The 10,515-nt window shown below is 42.4% G+C and overlaps 1 long non-coding RNA gene across 2 annotated transcripts; it reads right to left on the bottom strand.

Annotated features, from left to right (window-relative positions):
• Window positions 1–6,297: 6,297 nt before the first annotated feature.
• LOC310836142 lies at window positions 6,298–9,136 on the bottom strand. Of its 2 annotated transcripts, none has more exons than XR_014559882.1 (3): window positions 8,999–9,136; window positions 8,107–8,219; window positions 6,298–6,963 (listed from the first exon to the last, which is right to left on the bottom strand). It is a non-coding gene; the product is annotated as an uncharacterized lncRNA (long non-coding RNA). The 2 variants fall into 2 exon arrangements; XR_014559883.1 differs by having other exon boundaries at window positions 9,062–9,136.
• Between the last annotated feature and the right edge of the window lie 1,379 nt (window positions 9,137–10,515).

Raw genomic sequence — 10,515 nt, 5'->3', positions numbered from 1 at the left:
TTTTTATATAGTAAGTTTTGCACAATACCTATAAAGTTTTCTCTAATATTAATATGAATGATAATGATAAAGAAATCAATAATAATAATAATAATAATAATAATAATAATAATAATAAATTTCTACCCTGCCCATCTGGCTGGGTTTTCCTAGCCACTCTGGGCAGCTTCCAATAAAATACATTAAAACATCAGTCATTAAAAACTTTCCTAAACAGGGGTGCCTTCAGATCTCTTCTAAATGTTAGATAGTTGTTTATTTCTTTGACATCTAATGGGAGGGTGTTTAACAAGGTGGATGCCACTACCCTCTGCCTGGTTCCCTGTAACTTCATTTTTCGCAGTGAGGGAACCACCAGAAGGCCCTTGGCATTGGACCTCAATGTCCGGGTTGAGTGACGGGGATGGAGACACTCCTTCAGGTATACTGGGCCGAGGCCATTTACGGCTTTAAAGGTCAGCACCAACACTTTGAATTATGCTTGGAAACATACTGGGAGCCAATGTAGGTCTTTCAAGACCGGTGTTATGTGGTCTCAGTGGCCACTCCCAGTCACCAGTCTAGCTGCCGAATTCTGGATTAGTTGTAGTTTCCAGGTCACCTTCAAAGGTAGCCCCACATAGAGCGCATTGCAGTAGTCCAAGCGAGATAACTAGAGCATGCACCACTCTGGAAAGACAGTCCATGGGCAGGTAGGGTCTCAGCCTGTGTACCAGATGGAGCTGGTAGACAGCTGCCCTAGTCACAGAATTGACCTGCGCCTCCATGGACAGCTGTGAGTCCAAAATGACTCCCAGGTCCTTCAGGGGCACAGTTGCCCCATTCAGGACCAGGGAGTCCCACCCACCCACCTGTCCCCCCACCCACCAGACAGTACTTCTGGCTTGTCACCATCCATCCTCCAACCGCCTCCAGGCACTCACACATGACCTTCACTGTCTTCACTGATTCTAATTTGAAAGCAGCCTATCCACATCCTTGGAGATTGGAATTGATACCATGCAACTCAACTAGACAGGACTCTAGCACTCTCTTGCCCCGGCCCTGCTTCCATGATGGAGTCTACCTCTTTCCGAATCTGAGTGACTTTATCTGCAAAAAAACTGCAAAATTGTTGCAGGAGATCTTGGGGTCTTTACCAGGCCCCGATGGCAAAAATGGTTCCGTTAAATTGTGAACCACCTGAAAGAGACTCCTGCTGCTAAGCTTGTCGACAGGAGGGAAATCCTGAGTGCCAGATATTGTAGGATGCCACAGCAACTCTCATAAGTCTTAGCCAGCATAACCAATGTTCAGGGACAATGTAGTCCCACGACATCTGAAGGGCACTACATGGACCACCCCCACATTAGAGTCCCCACCCAGAAATTTAACTTCTAGCAGGAGAGATGAACCCTGAAGACTGATAATGCCAGTGGATCACACTAACTGCATTTTATCTAGGCATCCTGAAAAGGCAAAAGTAGGAACAAAATTGTATGTGTGCGTGTCCAGGGAGAGAATAGTAATGGAATAGAGAATGGAGATCAATGGAGCCTATGAATGTGATTTCAGTACCTTTCACCCAGAGGCAGAGCTAGCTGCTCTAGCACCCGGAGAAGTGCACATGCTGTGCACCCGGGGGGCAGAGTGAGCGTCCCAGATAGGTGTTGCCCACAGCGAGTGTCCCGGGGGGTGGCGGCGCAGCAATGTCACTCCCCCTCAGGGATGACACTTGGGGCAAACTGCACCTACCGCACCCCCTTCCTCTGCCAGTGCTTTCACCTATGGTAGGGATTCAAGTCTTTACAGTAGTCGGCCATCAAAGAAAAGTCCTTTAGGTAAAACGAACCTTTCGAGCTGCAGACTTATGTGTTAATCAGTGCCAAAACATTAGAAGAACTGATTAGTTTTGTTTAACACAAATCCTCTAGGGTTTGGGACGATTCGATTTTTGCAGACTTGATTTGTACACCCTTTGTTCCTTTGAAGCAATAAGGCAGAGATCTTTGAGACCCTTCATTGATCTCTCCTCTTTTCTTGTGATCGCGGTAAGAGTTTTACAAAGTGTGAGGTTCTTCACATTTTTTTGCATGAAACGATTAGCAGGGAGCTTGGTGCTAAAACTTTAATAAAGAGAATTTCAAGTTGCATTCTAGAGTAAAGTGACATGTCAGCTTCAAAAGATCAAGTCAAAATCGTTCTGTGAGCTTCTTCTGTTGAATAAATGATGTTCAGAAGAAATGAAAAGGAGGCTGAGTTGATACAAGATGATAGTTTGAAAACACACTAATTGGTGCTGAGCATATAGTATGTAAATTGTGTATACTTTAATTTTTAAACATCATTGAGATGGTTGAAGCACTTAGAAGATGTGGGTTGTAAATAAAATTTAAAGCAGTATCATACCACTTTAAACAGTCATGACTCCCTGCAAAGAATGCTGGGAACTGGAGTTTGTTAGTAGTGTTAAGAGTTGTCAGGAAACCCCTAATCCATTCACAGAGTCACAATTCTGAGGGGTTTAACATTCAATCCCTCTTCTGAAGGAACTTGGGGACTTGTAACTCTATGAGGGGAATGGGGTCTCTTAACAATTCTCAGTTCCCCTATCATTCCCAGGATGCTGGGTAATTATAACCATATAATGTTGCTTTAAATGAGTAGTGCAGATGGGGCCAAGGAGTCAAATCTCTCGCTGCTGCAGAGGGAGAGATGAGACAGTGTGGCCTTCTCCATCAGCTTGGCTAGAATCCTCTCCTCTCCAAGAACCTTTGTCATCAGTATCCATTCCACCTGGCTGCCAGAAAGACAGAGGCTGGATCTAGACACAGCAAAGAAGCATTTCAGGAAAATGTGTTGTAAACTTTGTATGAGAAAATGTGTTGGTAAAAATGGAACTCCACAGTGCCATCTGGTATCACAAAGTTATAATGCATATACAGTGCATATAAAACACTTTTTATTTACCCATCTAGCTGAGTCCAGAGGGAGGGAGGGAGGGAGGGAGGGAGAGAGAGAGAGAGAGAGAGAGAGAGAGAGAGAGAGAGAGAGAGAAGGAAATTAGACAGTGAGACCCCCTCCCCATTGAATGGACCAATATCTCATTTGACCACATGCAGGTCCAACTACAAAAAATCAGTTATCCCAACATAGAGAATGATGCCCAAACCTTGCTATGCACACCACAGATTCAAATATTGCAACAGCTGGAATATGTCTATTTCCTCACTGCATTACTTGTTTGTGCTCTGCTGGCTGGTGGCATCCCTTTTCAGGCAGAGACCATGTTGAAACACAGAAGACAAATCAAAGAGCAGGAGACATCAGACAAATCAGTTTTTCCTTTGTCTCTCTTTTGGTGGTTGTCTGCAGCCATTCCAGAAATGAACAATGGGGGGTAGGGAAGGGGGGAGATCAGGCAAATTACAAATTATAAATGTTCCCATTGGAATAAGTGAAAATTTTGGACTCGTTATGCAAATGCTTGTCTAATGAACAATTTCCAGGGGGATGCATTGTGTATGGTATGAAGGGAATGCATTTCTCAGAATCACCTTTTGCAGTGGTCATTCCGCCTGTTCATTATGTAGCATCATTTGGGATGAAAATGATGGAACTGGTACCCAAATTTTCTGGTTTCCCTTTTCCTCCCCCCCCCTTTGTATCATTTCCAATATATTAAAGGCTATTATTTTAAACTGTAACTGCATGAAGTACTTGGGCAGGAAGGTTTATATAAATGCAGGAAGTAAGCAGAATTTGATTAAATAGATAATGCTGAGCCCTAACACACACATGTAAGTTCCCTGTGTAGCAGCCATGGTGCAATTACCATTTATGCCTCAACCAATGCTGTACCAATTGTGGAACTTGCATGCCTAATTATGATCTGCTGGCATTTCCCTGCAAGATTTTGTCCCTGTTATGAGAACTCGAGTTAGGAGAGAAAAGGAGAATTTGCCCATGGGGGCCTGAAGGTGGCAGGTGGTAGCTTTTCGTACAAAGGAAGACTGATCATACTCATTGATTTTGTGAGTTACACACTCTGATATTTAATAGCAGAAGAGATGCCCCATGAGCAAGCCTGAAGGGCTGTGCACATTTCTTCCTCCGTGCCTTTCTCGTGTGCATGCTGAGGCTAGAAATGCTGCCAAAAGCCAATATCCAATTTGTCAAGAGTGTCCTTAGTCTCAAAAGAGACTCTGTAAAACAATAGCTCTCTAGTCAGCCATCTCTTGAGCATCATTAGCGCTATTTCTAAATCTGTTTCCTTCGACTGCTAAATGTTGTTGGGCAATGTCAAGTGGAAAGTTAACAGTTGGTAGAGTTTTGCTTAGCTAATAGCTAGTGATGTGTCTTTAATGGTATTTGATGGTCTTGGGCCCAGAAAACTGGCTCAGGGTGGGGGCTCAGGAGAAACTGTATGAGCAGTACTGAGTTTTGCAGCTGGTCACAAAGTACTAGGGCTGTGTGCATGCCTCCCCCCTATCTCTGCAGTCTATTAAAAAAAAAAAGTACAGTCATACATCAGGTTGAAGTTGCTTCAGGTTGAGCACTTTCGGGTTGTGCTCTGCGGTGACCCGGAAGTAACGGAACGTGTTACTTCCGGTTTCTCCACTCGCGCATGTGCACAAGTGCTAAATCGTGCTTTACGCATGCGCACAAGCGCCAAATTGCGCCACGCACCTGTGCAGATACAGCGCTTCAGGTTGCGGGCTTTTCATGTTGTGAACGGGCCTCCAGAACGGATCCCGTTCGCAACCAGAGGTACCACTGTACAAGGAAATTCTTTCTATTATGCCAGCCTTTTTGCACATCTACCTTTTGTGCTATCTGCTCCAAATAGTAGCTAGTAATGTAAGAAGTTCTTGCTCTTCCTCTTCGAGATTTATTTCTATCAGGTGATATTTCCAACAAAGTGTGTAGACCTTTCGGTCTCTGACCATAGATGGCAGTTGAACACATCTCAATGCAACCCTTGCACCTCCCCAGAAAAATTATGGAACAGCAATAACTAGTAAGGACTTCAAGAGCAAAAAAATTTAAAAATTAAAATGCTTCGCTTGTCCCACATGCTTGTTCCCTGGGGGAGGGAGACTGTGGATCTGGGATCTTGTGCTGGATATAAACATAGCAAAGAAGGCTTATAGAATAGTTTACTTCTTATAGCGTAGTGGAGACGGATCTCTTTACATATCCAAAGGTCCTTTGTCTCCTCCCCTCCTGCAGACATTCACAGCATCAACTTTTTAAACTTTAGTGTACAGATTCAAAGGAAGAAATGCAGAATTGCTGTGAATCTGAAGTCAGATCCCAACCTCTGAAAAGGAAGAAGGCATTATGGAGTAGAGGTGTTTCGCCTAAAAAGAATAGTGTTTCCTTCCTCTGTGCTCTGAATCATGCAGGGAGTGTCTGTTCCATGCACTATTTATTTCTGAGCATTGTAACCGTCTGTTTAAAATCGGATGCTAAATCTTGCATGAGTATTGATCATAACTGAATATCATCCATTATGAATACAGCATTTTGTTCTGAAGAATGGCTTATTAAAATGATAGAGGTTGAGCAGTGAAGTGGGGAGGGAAGAAGCAGTGGCTATTTAATTAGCTGCTGTAATTTTTCACGGTCATTGTAAAGAGGGGTGAAATGGCCACATTTTCTTCTCAGCTCTGTAATATCTCTTTATGTATTGGAACATTATATCAGATTCTCTGTTTACCAGGCCTGCACTGAGGATAAAAGAATCACCCACCCACCCCAATTTTAAAAAGTCATTATTTTGCATTTTATAGCAGCAGCTTGAGAAAGCAAAGTTGTTCCTCCTGGAAGAGAAAGTTGCTCAATTATTGATAGTTGCCATCTAATTTGTTTAGTTTTATAAACCGTAGCAGCCAACATCCTTGTTAGCTAATGCCACTTTAAACAGACCCGAGCCTTGTGATGTACACTATGTTAGCTTTCCTGAAATATAAATAACAAATATATCTTTAACAGAATAGCTTGCAGAACCAGCTGCCACTGCTTCAGACACCATCATGCATCCCAGATAAAGGAGGCTTTGGCAGCAGTGGCAGAATGGGGTGGGTGGAGTAGCACCTTCCCATTTCCTGTTGGGTAGTGACATGTGACCAAAGGTGGAGATACTCAGTTCCAGATTCACTCTTAAAATGTGGGATCAAAGACAACTATGCCATTGTCAAAGGCAAACACAGAAATACCATTACTAAAAGTTTAGGCTTGACAATTGCCCCCTTGATATGTTTTGAGCTACAGACCAGAAGACTCTTGTGTATATCAAAGCCTTTCTTCCATCTCTGCCAAGCCCTCATGTGTCTTGATAGCCCCTTGGTGCATGAGGAACCATCCAACTCATAATAACTAATATTACTTTCCCTGACTTCCTTTCATAGGATGGACTGTTATGGACTAATTAATTTTTTAAGATGAGAGATCTTACATGTTAAACACCGAGACCTGCAATCACTCTTTTGTTAGCATTTTATTTCCATTCCTTCTCAGGCTGAGATGCCATTTTAAATTAAGTGTGGACTGGAGAGAACATTTGATGCCCCTTAACCACACATAACTCATTTTCAAAGTTCCACATCCCTAGACTAGCAGATAGGTCAACAAAACATAAACATTGTAAAATTATTTTATTAGCCCACGAGCATATTCATGTTTCTTATGAAAGGGTGCTACATATGGCAATAGTATCACTTTACCCCTCTTCCTTACACCACTGATATTGATAATTAGGTAAATTAATTACTTCATCAGCAAATCAGAGGTCCAACAATCTTCCCACAAATTTGGTGGCAGTGAGCACAATAACTAATTAACACAAAGGTGACAAAGTGACCGCTTGCCTTTTAAAGCTGTAATTACCCCTGCTATTGCAGAACAGGCCTCCGTTATGCAGATGGCTGATTAGTAAACGTTCCAAAATGTTGCATCTAATTTTAGTAGCCAAACATCCATCTAAGTAAAAAAAACAACAACAAAACTTTATGTAACAAAGTTTGATTACACTTCTAACAATGTTGAAGGTCTACAAAAGTAATTTTACTGTGAAGGAATAACAACATACAAGAAAACCAAGGTAGTGTGTATGGATATGAATTTCATATTTCCAAGATCATCTCATGAGATTTCAGGGTTTTAGACAGTGCCTACATTGGTAATAATAATAATAATAATAATAATAATAATAATAATAATAATAATTTATTTATATCCCACCCATCTGGCTGGGTTTCCCCAGCCACTCTCGGAGGCTTCCAACAGAATATTAAAATACAATAGTCTATTAAACATTAAAAGCTTCCCTAAACAGGGCTGCCTTCAGATGTCTTCTAAAAGTCTGGTAGTTGTTTTTCTCTTTGTCATCTGGTGGGAGGGCATTCCACAGGGCGGGACCCACTACTGAGAAGGCCCTCTGCCTGGTTCCCTGTAACTTGGCTTCTCACAGCAAGGGAACTGCCAGAAGGCCCTTGGCGCTGGACCTCAGTGTCCAGGCTGAACGATGGGGATGGAGACGCTCCTTCAGGTATACTGGACCGAGGCCGTTTAGGGCTAAGCTTTACATAAAATCCTCTCTCTGCATATCTTTGTTCATCCGTCATCTTCATTTCCCTTCTCCTTTCTTTGAACAAAACCCAGTACTCTGCTGTGTTCATTCCTCTAGTTCATCAATGCTATTTCACAAGCTGGCATCAGCATCAGCTGTGCAGACAAGGCCCTATTGGTGAAACCAGCCAATATTCTAGAGCAGCTGATTCCAATGTGGTGCCATCCACATACTGTTGGATTACAACTTCCATCAACAATAGACAACATGGCCAATGATCAGGGGTTATGGGAGGAATAGTTCACCAATATATGGACTGCTGTTCTGGGCACAGAGAATCAAGGCATGTTTGTTGAGACCAGAAGATGAGGAGTAGAGCCAGAGGTCTGGCTAGAATGAATTACTAAACAAAATTGTGATGTTCTGGGCTATCTCTGGGCTAAGAATAATGAAAGTAATGAGACCTTATTGCCAAGCAGTTGTGGAAGCAGGAAGGGGCGAAAAAGCAAAGGAGGAAAGGGCCTTCTATGGGGAAATGGATTGCCTTGCCATACCCAACTTTGTTCCTTCAATTCAGCCAAGTGCTTCATCCTCTAAGGCACCTTGCTTTCCATTTGTAAGTAAATTCATCCATTTGCATGCCAAGACCCCATAACCCTTCAGTTACCTAAGGATGAATAAACCAGACAAGAGAACAGCATATGGTATTATGGGTTCCAACAGGCCACAAGCAGTGGCTCTTCAGGGTTTCAAATGGGAGTCTTCCCCAGCCCCAGCCGTCAATGCCAGGAAGTGAAACTAGGACCTTGTGCATGTCATGCATGTTGTTTTTATCATTGAGCTACAGCTCTCCCCCTAGCTAACTGCAGCTCAGGAGAGACATTGCTTCACATGGTATGGTACCTCCCCCCTTGTTTTCGTCTGAATGCTGGTGGTGGTTGAAATAGGCTTTGTAGTTTGCTTAAAAAATATGCAAACCTGCAATGCCTGCATATTGGGCGTGAAAGTGGGATAGGTAACTCTAGATGTACTCCAGGCAATGATTCTTCTCTTTTAAAAAGACTCAAGTGTTCTTGGGGGAATAAAGGTAACAGAGATAGGGGCTTTGCAGGAGAAGCCCACCTCTTTGGAAGTACCTTCCCTGGAGAAAAAATATATTGATGGCATACTCATGTATGTGCTGTTGTTGTAAGCCACTTTGCATTTCTTTTTGCAAAGAAAAAGAATAACTAAAGCATATTTTCATGGCTGTTCTTCTTGGCATTTGACTGCTGAATTCATGCTAAGTTCTATGTTTTAATTGCTGCTGTTTAGCTGTTAATTTATTTACCTTGTTCTATCCTTGTATATCTGTGTTGTATTGATGTTTTGTTAGCACATTGGAAAGGTTTTGCCTTAAAAGGGCAGAATGGAAAGGCATTGAATAAATAAATGAATAAGTAAAACCTTCGGCTCTGCCTTTGGGGTGATAATTGTTTTTCAAAACGAGAATTGTTCAAGGATCCTTACTGGATGCTACTGGAGTCCTACTGCTGCATCCCAGATAGAGATTATTTACACACACACACACACACACACACACACACACACTTTGTTAAGTTGTGGGTTCTTCAAACAGCTCTTGTTTATTCACAGGCCAGAACTGAACTGAACTGAAGGGTTCAGTCAGCCTGCTTATATAGAGCTCCAGTACAATGTAACTGTAACAATTTTCTAAAACTATCCAATCACTGAACGTCACTTTTGATCCCTTATTTGCATAACTATCTACAGTATCCCCCTGCTGGCCCAGGGTGAGAACTTCAGTACATAACACACTTCATGTCATGAGACAAAGGTTCTTGAGAGCAGAAGCAGTAAGGCCTACAAGGCCTACAAAATCATTCAAGCCTAAGCCTTCTAACTGTTAACAGCAAACTGCTAAGTCACTGTGACTTGTGTCTCATCTTGGGTGATGACTCATTCCCCCTATAAAAGTAACCAGCCTCTCTATGGGCCTCAGTGTCTCTGCGTGTGTCTCAGCCAGTGTGTATATTGTGTTGTTGCAGTGTGGGTCCAGGACTCTAGCAAATCACTAACTAAGACTGTGCCTCTGTGAAGAGTCAGATAGGTGCTATGAGCACTCTGTGTATGCTCTTTAACTATGCTGTTTCTGAACAATTTTACTTTCTCATGTAAAAGTTTTATTCTGTTTATGAAGAAAACTCTGAGTTGATTAATTTACCGTTGCGCAACACTTCAATCCTACTCATTGTGCTGCTATAAAGGCATTCACTGCCTCAACCAGCATCTCTTCCCCCACCCCATTTTCAAATTCCATACTGTAATTACACTGGAAAAAAATGTATAGTGGGAGGATCGTTTCTGTGATACACACACACACACACACACACACATACACACACACACAGTGGTACCTCGGGTTGCAAACTCCACTAACCCGGAAGTAGTACCTGGGGTTAAGAACATTACCTCAGAATGAGAACATAAATCGCGCGGTGGCAGCGGGAGGCCCCATTAGCTAAAGTGGTGCTTCAGGCTAAGAACGGTTTCAGGTTAAGAATGGACCTCCGGAATGAATTAAGTTCTTAACCCGAGGTACCACTGTATATGTACATGTGTGTGTGTGTATATCTATATATGTAAATGTATACACACACACACATACATATTTCTGTCTTGTCGTGGTATGCAAGCTGTCTTTCAAGTGCCATTGCCAGCCTGTATTTATGAATGTAATTTGTTGTTAAGCAGAGGTTCTGCAATTATCTTGGCAAAGAAGACAGGGAACAAAACTATCCCCTGGATCATGGCTTATCCCTCAACCCACAAAACAAGCCTTTTTGAGCTCCATGTCAAAAATGATATGTTCATCTTTCTTGAGACCAAACACAGTTCCTGTGATAGGGAATGTCGAGTTGCACGGTTGATGCTAATACAAAGTGCTGGAATTCAGGTAGGTG

This window comes from Podarcis gaigeae (genome assembly GCF_964106915.1).
Source record: "Podarcis gaigeae genome assembly, chromosome: Z".
In the NCBI taxonomy this organism is placed as follows: domain Eukaryota; kingdom Metazoa; phylum Chordata; class Lepidosauria; order Squamata; family Lacertidae; genus Podarcis; species Podarcis gaigeae.
Note: the sequence above shows the minus strand (reverse complement) of the source record. Positions and strands in the feature narration are given on the sequence as shown.